Source organism: Pelodiscus sinensis, chromosome 10 (genome assembly GCF_052426305.1).
Source record: "Pelodiscus sinensis isolate ZL-2025 chromosome 10, ASM5242630v1, whole genome shotgun sequence".
NCBI classification, from domain to species: domain Eukaryota; kingdom Metazoa; phylum Chordata; order Testudines; family Trionychidae; genus Pelodiscus; species Pelodiscus sinensis.
Window position 1 is genome coordinate 13,057,579 of NC_143061.1, and position 15,437 is coordinate 13,073,015.

Below are 15,437 nucleotides of genomic sequence, written 5' to 3' on the forward strand. Positions count from 1 at the left end.
AGCTCCTTGCCTGCTGGAGAGGGCCTTATGAGATGATATGCCAGGATGGACCTGTTATATGAGATCCATCAGCCTGATCACCAACGCAAGAGGCAAATATACCATGTAAACCTTTTAAAACCCTGGCAGGTCTGAGAAGGACTAATGATTGCCCCTCATCCCTCAGACTCTATGTTGGGGCCTCAGGTTGTGGACCTGGATGCCTGTGAATCAGCAGAGGAGCATGCACTCAGTAACACCCTCTCCCTGCTGAACTCCTTCCAGGAGATGTTTACTGTCCGTCCTGGATACACAACAGTCATGTATATCATAAGATCCAAATGATCCCAGGGACTGTGTTCAGGGAAACGGCTCAAACTCTTTCTGGGCAAAGGTATGAAGCTGTCCAGAGGGAAATCTAGATCATGGTGGAAATGGGGGTGATAGAACCCTCCAGGAGCGTATGGCAAAGCCCCATTGTGTTGGTACCTAAACCCGATGGGACCTTGCATTTTTGCGTTGACTTTTGCAAGGTAAATGCAATTTCAAAGTTTGATGCCTATCCAGTGCTCTGAGTGGATGAACTCCTGGAGCAGTTGGGGACGGACAAATATATTACGACATTGGACTTAACCAAGGGGTATTGACAGATCCCCCTCAACCCATAGTCATGAGAGAAGATAGCCTTTGCCATGCCAACAGAACTATATCACTTTGTCAGAATGCCTTTCGGGCTACATGGGGCTCCAGTGATGTTTCAGCAACTGATGGATCTGCCTCTCGAGCACCCACACTAAGTGTGTGGCAGCCTATCTGGATGATGTCATGATACATAGCAAAGACTGAGGCACTCACCTGAGGCAGATAACAGCTGTCCTTTGGACAATCAGTGGGCAGAGCTTACAGCCAATCCAAAAAATGTAAGATTGGATGGCAGGAAATAACTTATTTGGGGTATACCCTGGCCAGAGGACAGGTCTGACCCCTTATCAGTATGATCCAAGACTGGCTGGCCCTGAAGACAGACCAATCAGGTCTGGCAATTTCTTGGCCTGACTGGCTATTTTTGGCATTTTGTCCTCCAGTTTGCAAGCATTACCTCACTCCAGAAGGATAGCTCCTGACAGATCAGCTGGACTGCTGAGTGTGAGAAGGCCTTTGACACCCTGAAGAGGATCCTGTCACAGGAACCAGTGTTTTTTAATCCGGATTTTGATAAGGAATTTGTGCTATAGACAGTCGCCTCAGAAGTAGGGTTTGGGGAAAGAGGTTGATGGGGGGGACAAACACTTTATCCTTTGAGTAGGAAGCTGCTTCCACAGGAGTACAAATACTCCACGATTGAAAAGGACATGTTAGCCATCAAATGGACCATTGAGGCCCTCTGTTACTATTTATTAGATGTTCCCTTTGTCCTTGTGATGGACCATGCCCCTCTGCAGTGGTTGCACCGGATGAAAGACACCCATGCCCACCTCACACACTGGTACCTCACACTGCGGCAATACACCTTCTCAGTCTGACACTGAGCTGGTAAGGAACATCAAAATGCAGATATTTTCTCCCACACATGGGAAGAGCCAGAATCCAGCCCCAGAGACCCAAGACTGGACTTAAAGGAGGAGGAGTGTGGTGAGTCAGCATAACCTCTCACTGCCCCAGAAGAGGAAACTTTCCCTAAGACCCCTTGGTGGGTGGTGCCGGTGCCAGGAAGCAGAAAGGCAGGGGCAGACATATAAAAGGACACGTTGCCGGCATCTTTGTCCCCCGTGGACCCTGCAGAGCCAAGGTGGAGCCAGGTAGGACCCCAGGAGGAACCGGGAAGCGGACCAGGAGTAGCCAACCTAAGGTCAGCAGAGGAAATAGAGGTCAACTGGGTGAAGTGTTGCTGCCGGGATCCCTGCTGACTTGTGACCTGGTTGGTGTGTTGCAGCAGGATTCCTACCTACCCAGTGACAGCCCATGCTGCCACAGTTAGGGCCCCGGTCTGGGAAGCGGTAAAGCAGGTGGGCCTGCGTCCCCCACCCCCTGCCACCCCTTACTTTGGGTGTCAGGTTCCCCCTGTGGGGGGAGAACCCCTGCATCTGTCGGCTCTCCACCTACAAGGAGACCAGACCACTGCTCAGCCTTCAGATAGGCCTGAGTTTTAAACTGCTTATCTATTTGTGCTGACTCACCCTGACCCAGGACCTGTGCTCATAAACTGTTGCTCAGCTTGCAGAGAGTACAGCTTAACTGTTTGTTTGTTGCCCTGCCCTGAATAAGGGCGTAGCCTCTATAAACTGCTACTCAGCCTGCAGTCAGGCCTGAGACCCCAGATTTCTGCTACTTGTAGTGAGTCAGCATGGCCTTCTGCTGACCGGGACGATTACACTCTTCCATATCCTGTATGTTCTCCATAAAAGCTAAGAAATTATCCATCAATTACAGGAAGTACTTTAAAGACTGGGTGCAATGGGCCAGAGTTGTATCTGATGCAAACAGGTGTAGTTCCATAGGATTTCACTGCCTCAAACAGAACAAAACAATCTCCTCCAAATATACAAGTCCTATAGAATTCATTTTATTCATTTGTTTGAATAACAGAAAATGAATGTGGTGATATTTAATTTATAAAGAATGTTTTGTTGTCTATTGTCTGGCCTGAGAGACTTGCGTTAAGAAATATGAGCACGGAGAGAGGAAGAATTTGAGATTTATTTTAAATGGAGCCAATGGGTAGAGTTAATCCAGGTTTAATTATTAACCTTGTGTTAATACTACTAAAAAGGAAGTTCTCTCTCTACTACAAAGCTCTTGAGTAGATTTAGGGAAACCTCCATTATGGTAGACAGCTGTGTTTAAGTCTGTAAGTAAAAGATTTTTGGCGTTTAAGAATATTAAGGGAGAGGGGAATCTTCATTGCATTATCTTACAGTTTCTGATCTTCTTGAATTACTCTTTTAAACATATCAGACACCCTTCAGGTACAAATTTCTTTTCAAACATGCTAAACAGAATAAAGAAAAAAAATTGAATAATTCAGATGCAATATGTAAAATCGTTCTACCATGCTGTACATCACTTGTCAGTTGTGATGCTATTTTTCGTAGGGATTGTCAGGGAAGGCATATTGACATAATGTTATAACTTAATTTTAAAAAATAGCAATGGAATCAGTACTAGGTCTAAGAACAGCCATACCGGATCACACCAAAGGTCCATCTAGCCCAGTATCTTGTCTTCTGACAGTGGCCAGTGCCAGGTCCCCAGAGGAAATGAGCAGAACAGGTAATCATCAAGTGATCTCTTTTCTGCTTGCCATTGTCACACATTTCAAGCTTCTGACAAAGAGAGGCTAGGGACACCATTCTTGCCCATCCTGTCTAATAGTCATTGATGGTCCTCACCTCCATGAATGTATCTAGCTCTTTTTTGAACCCTGTTATAGACTTGACAATATCCTCTGGCAAGACACTCCACAGAGACTCTACGATGTGTGTGTGTGTGGGGGGGAAATACTTCCTTTTGCTTTATTTTCATTTGTTGAACCCTAGTTTTTGTATTATGGGAAGAAGTAAATAACTTCTCCTTAGTCACTTTCTGTACACCAGTGATGATTTTATAGACCTTTGTTATAATCCCCTCTTAGTGGTCTCTTTTCCCAAGCTGAAAAAACACAGCCTTATTAATCTTCTTATATTGCAGCCATTCCATACCCCTAATCATTTTTGTTGCCCCTTTTTGCACTTTTTCCAATACCAAGATGTTTTCTTTGAGACGAGGCAACCATCTCTGCATGCAGTATTCAAGGTGTGTGTGTGTGTGTGTGTGTGTGTGTGGGTGTGTGTGTGTGTGTGTGTGTGTGGGGAGCTTGGATTTATACAGCAGCAATAAGATATTCTTTGTCTTATCTATCCCTTTTAAATTATCCTAACATTCTGTTTTTTGACTGCTGTTATATCTTTGAGTCCACTCAATGTACCTCTCTTGAGGAGTAACAACTAATTTAATCTCCATCACAAGAACATAACAACGGTCATACTAGGTCAGACCAAAGGTCCATCTAACCCAGTATCCTGTCTGCCAACAGTGGCCAGCACCAGGTGCCCCAGAGAGGGTGGACCGAAGACAATGATCAAGCAATTTGTCTCCTGCCATCCCTCTCCAGCCTCTGGCAAACAGAGGCCAAGGACACCATTTTATCCCCTGGCTAATAGCCTTTTATGGACCTAACCTCCATGAAATTATCTAGCTTCTCTTTAAACTCTATTATAGTCCTAGCCTTCACAGCCTCCTCTGGAAAGGAGTTCCACAGGTTGACTACATGCTGTGTGAAGAACTCTCTTTTATTAGTGTTAAACCTGCTACCCATTAATTTCATTTGGTGTCCTCTAGTTCTTCTATTTAGGGAACTAATGAATAACTTTTCTTTATCAGCCCTCTCCACACCACTCATGATTTTTATATACCTCTATCATATACCCCTCTCAGTCTCCTCTTTTCTAAACTGAAAAGTCCTAGTCGCTTTAACCTCTCCTCATATGGGACCCATTCCAAACCCCTAATCATTTTAGTTGCCCTTTTCTGAACCCTTTCCAAGGCCAAAATATCTTTTTTGAGGTGAGGAGACCATATCTGTACACAGTATTCATTTTATATGAACAGTTGGGATCATCTTTTCTAATATGCATTGCTTTGCATTTTTCATTAAAATTGATCTGCCATTTTATTGACATTTGTGAGATCCTTTTGAAGCTGTTCACAGTTTGCTTTGGACTTAACAATCTTGTATAGTATTGTATCATCTGCAAATTTTGCCACCTCACTGTTTACCCCATTTCTCCACACTGTTTATGGCCTTGTTAAACAGAGTAAAATAAATATATTTCTGTTAAACCAGTTCTTTGCTGTAATATTTCATGCATACGTATAGTGGCAACTAAGATAAATATATGTTGAAAAGACTTGCTGGTTCCTTGAGACTGCTTGTATATGCTAGGGGGAGAAGTAGATACTTAGTTACTGCACAGGAAAAACTATGCTTATGAGATACCCGGATCTTCCACATCCCCTCTGAAAACACTTCCTCCACAAACTTCTAAACTCTAGTTCTCCTCATCCTATTCTCTATGGCTATGTCTAGATTACATCCCTTTTATCGGAAAAGGGATGTAAAATAGACATATTGAAATTGTAAATGAAAGTATGATTTGAATTTCCCGTACTTCATTTACATAATGGTGGCTGCAGATGCTTTTTGAAAAACCACTTTTCAAAAAAAAAAAAAAAGCTGGGGCCACCATTATGTAAATGAAGCATGGGAAATTCAAATCTTGCCTAAATTTACAACTTCAGCTACATTAATTGACCTTAACTCGAATTTTGGGACTGTCCACACTGCAGGAAGTCAAAGGGAGCACACGCTCTCCCTTCGACTTCCCTTACTCCTCGTGGAATCAGGAGTACCGGCATCAACCAGCGTGCCCTTCTCAGTTTGAATTAGTGTCTTCGCTATACCCACTCTTTCAAACCCTGAAAGATTGACAGTGGCAGCTTCAAAGTGACAACCAAATAATAAAATAAAAACAAAACCCAATGGAATAAACAAGATGGATCTTGCTGCTCTATTCCATGCTTTGTGTTGCATCCCATTCTCGTTCTCTTCTCAATATAGACTGTGATCTCTGTAGGGCATGTACTTTGGCCCAGATATACAAAAGGTGGTAGGTGCATAAAGCCCAGATTTTAGGCACTATTTCAATTCACAAATTCTCCTCCCCCTGCCTCGATGTGCTCCCTAAATGCATGGGTGCCTAATCTCACTGTAAATTTTATAGGCATCTAAGTTTGTGCCTTTGCGCATGCATACTGCAGCTGTAGGAAGATACAGTGGCACCTATCTGACACCTTCGAGGTTAAATCCCAGTTCAATTGTCAAACCAGGTGGAAGTAGGTGTCACCCTGCAGATCTAATCTGAAAGGTAAGCTTAGACCATATCTAACTCTCTCCAAAATTCTGTCTCTCCTAGTTATAAGTCATTCATGTGGACTCATGGACACCCCGGTTCAACTTCCCCCTCTGCCAGTTGGGGCAAAGGGATTTGAACAAGAGTTTCATACATCTAAAACAAGTGACTGGCTGGCTGCAGCCTGAACCTGTAGTCTTATGGGATACTCTGATATAGGTCTGTCATGGTGAAGCCTTTCCAAAAATAAGCCATTGAATAAATACATTGGGCCACAGAGAGAGCAGTACCACATGCCAAGAGAGGGGTCCTGATTGGCAGAGACAAGCAGATGCACCCCTCTCCATCCCAAGTTTTGGTGCCTAACTCTGATACAGGAAGGGCTTAGGACAAACCCCTCTTAGCAGCATCTCCCATTGGTTACCATAGGCAGCTCCCTGCCTAGCATGTTGGCTTTTACAGAGCCCATTCTCAGTTGCCTATATATTTAGTGTAACAAAGAGAAGGTTAAGGATGATTTACACTCTGTAACTACCTACCTGTAGAACAAATATTTGATAATTGAGCAGAGAAAGTGCAAACCAGTCCAATGACTGACAGCTGACAAATTCAGATAGGAAATAACGCAGTATGAGGGTAATTAACCATTGGGACAATTTACTAAGGGTTGTGGTGGATATTTCATGAATGACAATTTAAAAATCAAAATTAGATTTTTTTTTTCTGGAGGATCTGCTGTAGTCATTATTTTGGGGGGTAGTTCTGCAGTTTGTGTTGTAAAGGGACTCAGACTAGATGACCAAAATTGTCCTATCTCACTTTGGAATCAGTGAATCTCTCCCCATGCATTGTAGAGACATCCATATCTAGCAATTTTCAAGGTGCCTAAAAGTTGCAACTCCAGTGTCCCTTGCCCTTATATTTCTCTGTAAGACACCTGGCTTACTTCTGGTATTACATTCTAAATTGCATTTTTTCCTATTTCTGTATCAGAGATACCAATTACTTAGATATGCCTCCAGTGGCAAGCAATTAGACTACTCTAGGGGAATTAAGGCACATAGTATTGCATCTTCATAGGCTTAGTCAAGTCTTATAGTTTCCTGGGAGCAGGTAGCCTTGTAATAAAAGTATGTGGTCATTAGTTACTCGTTCTCCAGTTTCTCTGGGTCTGCGGGAACGCAACTGAAGCTTGTCAGAGTGACACCTCTTCTCTTGATAAACCAATTAAGGGAAACTATATGGAGTCCTGCTTGGTTTCAGATGAGTGAAAGGTGGGTGGATTTCAAGAGGGCTTGGAATGGTTAAGGAGTGTGTCATAGTACTGTGTGTAAAAACAAAATGTGCACTATTGTGTAATGTAGCATTAGAGATGTTAGGACTTTAACACCATACAGGAGATTCAAAAGGTGTTTTGGTCATGTTTGCTCAGCTATAATTGCACACACTGTGTGTTTTATATCATACGTGAATAAAAGTAATGCAGCAAGGTTTACAAATAAGAGGAAGGGGAGTTGGAAATGAAATGAGACCAATGTAACTGAATCAGTATTCTCAGAGCAATCTTAAGTGTAGGAATTTCCTGACCTTTTAAGTTCCTGGCTTTACACCTTCAACACTATCCTGTTTTTTTTTTTTCTTTTAAAACTTTAGCTGGAATTATGGCAAGAATATATAGGGGTGGCTTTTTTTTTTTTGCATTTAAATTTCTTTGGCTGTCTTCAAAGGTGGAAAAGGTCTGAGGAAAAGTTGGAGGCAATTAGTACTATTTATGATCTCTGCTTCAAAAGTGTTGGTCTCTTTTCCATTAGATAAACTTGCATTTTTAAAGCTGAATCTCATTTTCGTTTTTCTATGTTTATGATCTGCTCAGTTCTTTTGCATGTTTCCTCTTTCCTCATCGATATTTGAAAATCCTCAAAATGTAATAACATTAGTAGATGTCATTAATTTGCTGTTAACTCTCACTTTCAGATCTCCATGAGGTTGTTAAATGAAATTGCAAAGATTGTATCAGAACCAATGACTTGCTTGATGCTTCTCTCATTACTGAGGCCATATCTATACTTACCACACCAGAGACCCATCTTCCGGTGTTTGATTTGGCAGGTCCAGTAAGGAGTCACTTAATTGAATGCTGAGGGTGCCCCCAGTAAGTGCCAGTACTCCTTGATTTGTGAGGAGTAAGGGAAGTCAATGGAAGCTGTGGAGATAGTGCCAAGTTCAGCTTAAAGAATGTTGATGCCAACCTCCTGATATGAAAAGACCTGGCCTGAATTGGGGGTGTGTGTGTATGTGTGTTTGTGTGTGTGTGTTTAAAAAAAAAAAGGATTTTGAAAGCTTTCGGTCCCCATCAATGTTCTCATCAAAAGCTGTTTTTGCTGCTGCTGTTTTTGTTTTTTTGGAGGGTCTATGTCTTAAGGTTGTACTCCATACCCACAGATGTAAAGCCCAGTATGAGGTCGGTGTGTCTCTGTCTCTCTCTCTCTCTCTCTCTCTCTCTAGCTGGTGTTATCCTAAGCCTCAAATGCTTTTCCCCACAGCCCTGACCTTGCAGTTCTGTTACCTGTTACCTCAGTTTGGCTCCTTTCCTCAGGAAAGAGTAACAGCAAATTGATTTTGTTCGGGGGTCTGCACAAATGTAGAGACTTATGTGATACCACAAAATGAATTTTATGCAGGTCCAGGTGTAGTTAACTAATTCTCTCTGCCAAATTGTCCCCAGAGTAGAGTCAAGGTGCCTTTTGTCAGGGAAACGAGAATCAACATTAAAGTAAGGAAAAGGTAACTTCTGCAAATAAAAAGTACCTTTTGCAACAGGTAACAGGCTCAAAATGTCTTTAAATACAAATTATTCTGTGAATTTATCATTCTGGATCAGCATAAGAAAGCCCTGAAAGGGTTAAACATGTATGGTGACCATGTCAAGTGAGTTTACGCAGGATTCAGAATAATCCTCATGCATGTAGTCCTCATGCATAAATCATGTGAAAATTTAATATCTGTTAGGCTGGAGTAGAGTGAATAACTTGCAACAAATAATTTATGAAACAAATTTACTCTTTTCCTGTCCACTGCATATCTGTGAGAAGATACCATTTGTTCATTTGAAATTCTTCAGGTTGTTTTTTCATTTTTAACTCAGTGCAGCAGTGTTTCCCATGTGCCGCTGTGCTGCAAGATGATTTTAATGACGGTCTCTGTATGGCTTTTCTGAATTTGACCCAATGACATGCTCGTCAGCTTGATATGAATGAATGATTGCAATATAATTGCATCTGTGTATTCCAGAGGTTCTTAAACTTCATTTCACCATGACCCCCAACCCACTTCTGACAACACAAACTACTGCATGACCCCAAGATAGGACTGAAGTCTGAGCCTACCCAACCCCCATTTCTCTAATACCAAAGCCTAAGCTTCACCCCCCTGGAGAAAGGGGGGCGATGGAGTTGAAGCACAAAGGCTTCAGACTCAAACAGGAGGGTAGGGCTGAAATATTCGGATTTGCCATTGGGAAGTGGGGCTCAGGCCTGCTAGGGCCCACGGCTGGAGTCTAAGCCAGCCCTGATGACCCCATTAAAATGGAGCTTGGGACCCATTTGGGGGGTTCCGACCCACAATTTGAGAGGTGCTGCCTTACTCCAGGATTGAATTGAGCCATATGAAGCATTCCATTCTTGCAGTGGTGCTATAATGCCTATTCTTGTGAAATTTAGCACTTTGGAACACTAAGCATGTAGTTAGCTAATGTTGTGTGTAGGGATAACATATTAAAGTATTAAATGATTCCCCCAAGTGGAAGTGACTCCCCATAATTTGTTCCCCACAACTAAAAGTCTAAGTAGTATAAGTTTAAGTAGAAGAAGCATATAAGTGTTTAGATTTATTCTTGTTAAAGTGTTTAGATTTAGTGTTATCAAGCTTGTTAACTGTTTAGATTTATAATTATTGCCCCTCTAGAATATAACTTGTTAGGAATGTAATATTAGGTCATGTAACTGAAAACTGTTAAATATAATACTATGTAGCCAGAAACAGCTCCCCTCTGTGTCCCAGGGCATGCTCAAACTTATTGTTACACAACTGATGCCCATTCTCCTCAAAGCATTGTGAAGCAATTAATCCTAATCGCAAAATGAAACATTGTAACTATAACAGTAACTAATTCAGCACTCAGAGAATGTTTTAAGAAATGCCACCCAGAAACTTTTGTGACTTTTTGTAACTACAACTCTTGTATATGTAAAATTATTATTATACAAAATACTGTTTGTGAAACATTAATTAGGGAATGTATGTAAGAGAGAGAGTGCTTGGATGATGAATGAATGGTTTGAGAGGTGCCAGCCTGAGAATGCAGCATCAAAGGGCTGAAGAAGTTGTCAGGTGCCAGTGCAACCAAAAGGTGTCAAGTGGAGAAAACCAAGTACTGGAGGTCCACCCTATGAGATCACTGACGAGCACATGACAGCCACCCTGGACATCAGCATGATGCAGCAATTCCCATAGATTGGCATAGGAAGAAATTCCTATAAGAACTGGACTAAAAGACTATGAAGTCAGAGTCCAAGGTTCTGCTGCCAGCCCACCAGGAGCTTCAGATGCGCATCTGATCAGGACTTTGCTCCCCACTACCATCACTTTTGTGTACAGAATACCTGGCCAGTATTCTGTCACAAGCAACATCCAGGCTGGTAACTATAACAAATACGCAGAACCTGAATGAATGGGTGAATGAATGTTTATTTATATATAAATAAAATATAAGGGTTAAGTAGTGATAGGAATAAGTAACTAAACAACGTTGTTTGCTTCTGTCTTTTCTTTATTCTTTATTATTATCTTTACAATAAATGTGGCTTTTTGCCTTATCCCCCTCATAAGATCTTGCTTGCTTTTATTGATGTAACATGTGCATGTCATATATAGATCTACTTGGCATATGTAAGAAAGGTGTAATAGCATTTTGTAATGGCTGTTACTTGAATGGGTGTGGTGGCAGCATTCAGTGGCACTATTTTAGTTTCTTATTTCTTAGCTACATCTGAAAATTATGAAAGCATATTTAAAAATTCTATCTGGGCTAGTGAGTGGTAGAAATCTTTCAGTGCTGAAATTTAGATTAAGCACATAAAGGAAAAGATAGACAAGCGTTAAGTATTAGGCAAAGAAAAAAAAAAAAGACAACATCTGAATAATAGATGTGGCTCATCTTCAGCCAGCTCTGATTGCTAATTCTAATTTTTGGTTGGTTTGTTTTGACTGTGATCTACTGAAATACTTCATGCATTTTTAATGCAAAGGTTATCTGAGGATAGTTGAATCCCAAACTGATGAGGAGACCGGCTCTAGCTATTGGGTGGACATTCTGCAAGACTTTCTGCATGTGCACAGTTAGAATCTAAACATCCCTTTTTAATAAGTCATTCAGTCTGGATTTTTGTTTTCTCTATGCTAACTGATCCAAAGCTCACTGAAGTCAATTTTCACCTTTCCATTGGCTTCTGTGGCCTTTGGCTCTCACTTCTAATCCTTCTCTTCTTTTTTTTTCTCTTTCCCTCTGCCCCCATATCTTACAACTTGCTGCATAGAGAGCAGCCAGCTTTCTCTGTGTCTGCACTTCAGAAAAAATAAGGCTGAAATGTAGTGTGAATGGCCTTTCTCTGCGAATTGTGGCCTAAATGCAAACTAAAAGGGTGGGTTTTGATCCAAGACACCAATGCAATTCCATTTTGTCTGAACCTTCATCCTTCATGATCTTCTGAGGGAGACAGAATTTGAGGATTTTTTTCTTGGTGCTGTTTGTAAAGTCCCCTTAATAGCACAAAAATCATTGGATTATAACCCCTTTCTTCAGTTGGCTTTTGCTATTTTCGAGCTGGCAAACACTGGGAACCTTGAATAAATGCTGTATGTAGTTGCTGTGGTCACTGTGTTTACGCAGTTCTGTTTGCACCTTGCAATTGAGAGCCTGACAAGCTGGTTATGTGCATTTGAAAAGATGTTGCACATGAAGTATTTCAGAGTGCAAACATTTAGTAGTATAATATTTAATATGTAGGAAATGCGGATTAGAAGCACTCAGAATTTTACCAACATATGTAAATCTAAAACAATCACAGGAATAATTATCCATGACTACAGCACAGAACTTGGAATTATGATCTCCTTAGGACAGACGGGTTTTGGAAGAGAAACCTAGCAACCAGAGGAACCAGCTTTCTAACAAAATAAGGTTATTTAAATGCCAACAGAAATCTTGATTAAACCCTGAGACTTTCTTTTATTCAATTCTGCTAATTATCAAGGAACTGCAGGAGAGGACAAATATTGTCTTTAGAATTAAAAACTGCAACATACAGTAGACTTCCGATAATCTGGAATCTTTGGGATCTACATGGTGCCAGATTATCATATGCCGGACTATCAGGAGCTACTATAAACTGGTTTTATTTTTATATATATATATATATATATATATATATATACACACACACACACACACACTGTATATAAAGTATGTTAACCCTTTTTATTGTACATACTGTAATGCATAAATTTAGTCCTAGAATGAAAGAATAAATGTACAGTACAGTATTGTTGCAAAGCCTTTGAATACAGAAAGCAGAGGATACTATGTACAGTAGTGTGCAGCACTGGCTAATCACTTAAACTATTAATACAGTAACTTAAAACACTTAATACAGCACTTTATTCCCTTAAACACAAAGGCTGTGTCTAGACTGTTCAGGTTTTCCGGAAAATCAGCCACTTTTCTGGAAAAACTTGCCAGCTGTCTACACTGGCCGCTTGAATTTCCAGAAAAGCACTGACGATCTCATGTAAAATCATCAGTGCTTTTCCGGAAAAACTATGCTGCTCCCGTTCGGGCAAAAGTCTTTTTCCGAGAGACTTTTGCGCAAAAGGGCCAGTGTAGACAGCACAGTACTGTTTTCCGCAAAGAAGCCCCGATCGCGAAAATGGCGAAAATGGCAATCGGGGCTCTTTGGTGGAAAAGCGCATCTGGATTGGCCACGGACGCTTTTCTGCAAAAAGTGCTTTTGCGGAAAAGCATCCTGCCAATCTAGAAGCGCTTTTCCGAAAATGCTTTTAACGGAAAACGTTTCCTTTAAAAGCATTTTCGGACAATCATGCCAGTGTAGACGTAGCCAAAAGTCATATACTTCAATACACTAATAGAGTCTGTAAATTATTCACTTAAACACTAAACCCACTAGGCTCTTCCCATTTTGATGCTGGACTATCAAGAGTGCTGTACAACTGGATGCTGGACTATTGGAGTTTTACTGAACTAAGACTTCCCCCATCAGCTTTTTTCATTTAAAAATGATCAAACCATTCTGCATGTGTGTATTTATTTTTTCTTTTGTCATTTTTTGCACTCACTAGAAGTTTATTGGGGTGTCCTTTTTCGTCAGTGTAAGTTGCTAGTAAATAAGTCTGCACTGGCTTTCAAAGCAGCAGTCCATATTGTAATAAAGGTAAGGTGTACACAAGTGTACAGGTAAGAGACAGCCCCACAGTCTAGCAACAGAGGTTCAAGGTTACAAGAGAACTCTTGTCACATTCACTTCTTACATTTTATTTTTAATGTTCTGTTTGGCCACTGTGGTGGATCTTCTACATGGAGCCTGCATCTATGGCTTCTGATGTTCTTAGTTATTGATGATTGGATAGGTGTATGCTATTTCTGATGGACCATTTTGGATTGACTCAAGAACTACAGGGTCAGTTTTCTCACCTTAAATTCTCCAACTTAATTGTCTCTGTTTTAGATTCTGGAGCTCAGGTTGTTCACAAGTGTCTTGGTTCTAGAAAAAGCTCCTTAAGTCTTAAGGTGATCAGCTGCTGAGAGCTGGATTGTCTTGGATTCAGAGAAAGCTGTGGGCTGAAGGGAATGGTTGAGGAAGCCTTTTTTTAAACCATTCCGAGTCTAGATTGAGGGCTCTTTTTACAACCAGAATAATGTTTATTCTGTCTTCTCCACCTCATGTGGAGTTGTGTGTCTTCAACACAGAATGTTCCATCAAATTTTAAAACTATAGGACAGCTCATAGTTCTGATTATTTCTATTGTAATTGACATTCTGTGTTATCCCTGGAAGAGCCAAAAGCAAACAATCAAAACATGCGGCTTTGAATTCTGTGTTATTGCTGTATTATCATAGCTGGCCGGTTTGGTGGTTGGGTTAGATTTTTAATTCATTTATTGAGAGAAAAGCAAATCATTCCAGAAAGCCATGCGGTCAACAATTATGTCAAAGCAATTATGTCATGCTTTCTGTCTCGGAGACTCTTTCCTTACTGAATTTCAAAATCTACAAGGAGTTTTTCATCATCACTCAACCCCTCCAAATCATATAGTGTTATTCTGCACCTGTATCTTCTACAATCAGTTCTCACCATCTTTTTCATCACCTGTCGCTGCCCCATAAGATTCATGTTTTCTGGAGCATTCTTTAGAAGCTTTGATATTTACCTCATAGGAACAGCTTTTATTACTGACAGACTTTGGTCCCAGCAAAACTATCCTAGCAACTAAATCCTTGAACCTAGAACTTCCTTATACTTTCCTGGTACCGTAATAACCAGGCAGTTGAAAGAATTGGGAAATATAAGTAACAGGAACAAAGCCCACTGAAGTGAATGAGAATTTTTCCATTGGCTTTAGGCAAGGTACTGCAAACAAGCAGTTGGAAATCTATCTGGAGAAAGAGCATTTCAAAGAGATCCAAGAAAGTCATTAGTCCCTTATTTGATAGCATTATTTAAACACATTTACCTTTGACTTTGTGATTATCAGGTTGTCATGGGATTCTAGCCCAGTTCTGCTCATCCACAAAGACTCTACTGCTAATCATCATGACCTTCTAGCTAGTATAGACTGTTTGATAGGTCCTGTATCTTTTTGGTGTGATGTGGGATATATGTTAAAGCACAGCCTCCAATATTCATCCAGATAATTCTGAGTGTCCATAGTGCTTAAGCGCTTGGACTTAGCTTACATTGACTTCCATAGCAATTTTGAGAGTGGAGAGTTTTGAAATAGGTGGTAAAAGCAGAATAGAGACTAATCCAGAAGCTCCTCCTCCTCCTAGACAATGGAATCTCATGTTTTATAATTTCTATTAAAAGTGAAATAGACATGTCTGGTATTGTTTTCATTTTTCCCTTACTGAGAGGATAATCAATATCACATGGACTGCCTCAAATTTATTCTAACTATAGGCAAGGCATTTTTCTCTGACTTTTCCATTGCCCTTTAAGTTATCAAACTTATGTCTGTAGAACATGTGCTGTTTCAGAAGAATAAAAATGAATATCTCTTTCTCTAATGGTTCTTCCTTGGCCTTGGCTGTCTCAATAATCCTTCTCATCTTAGTTTGATAGTATAGTTTTTATTCAGAATTTCTGAGTTCCATTGAGTTCTGTTATGAGTGCTTGCAGAGAAAATCCCTGTTTATATTTCCTTGATTGCAATATTTAT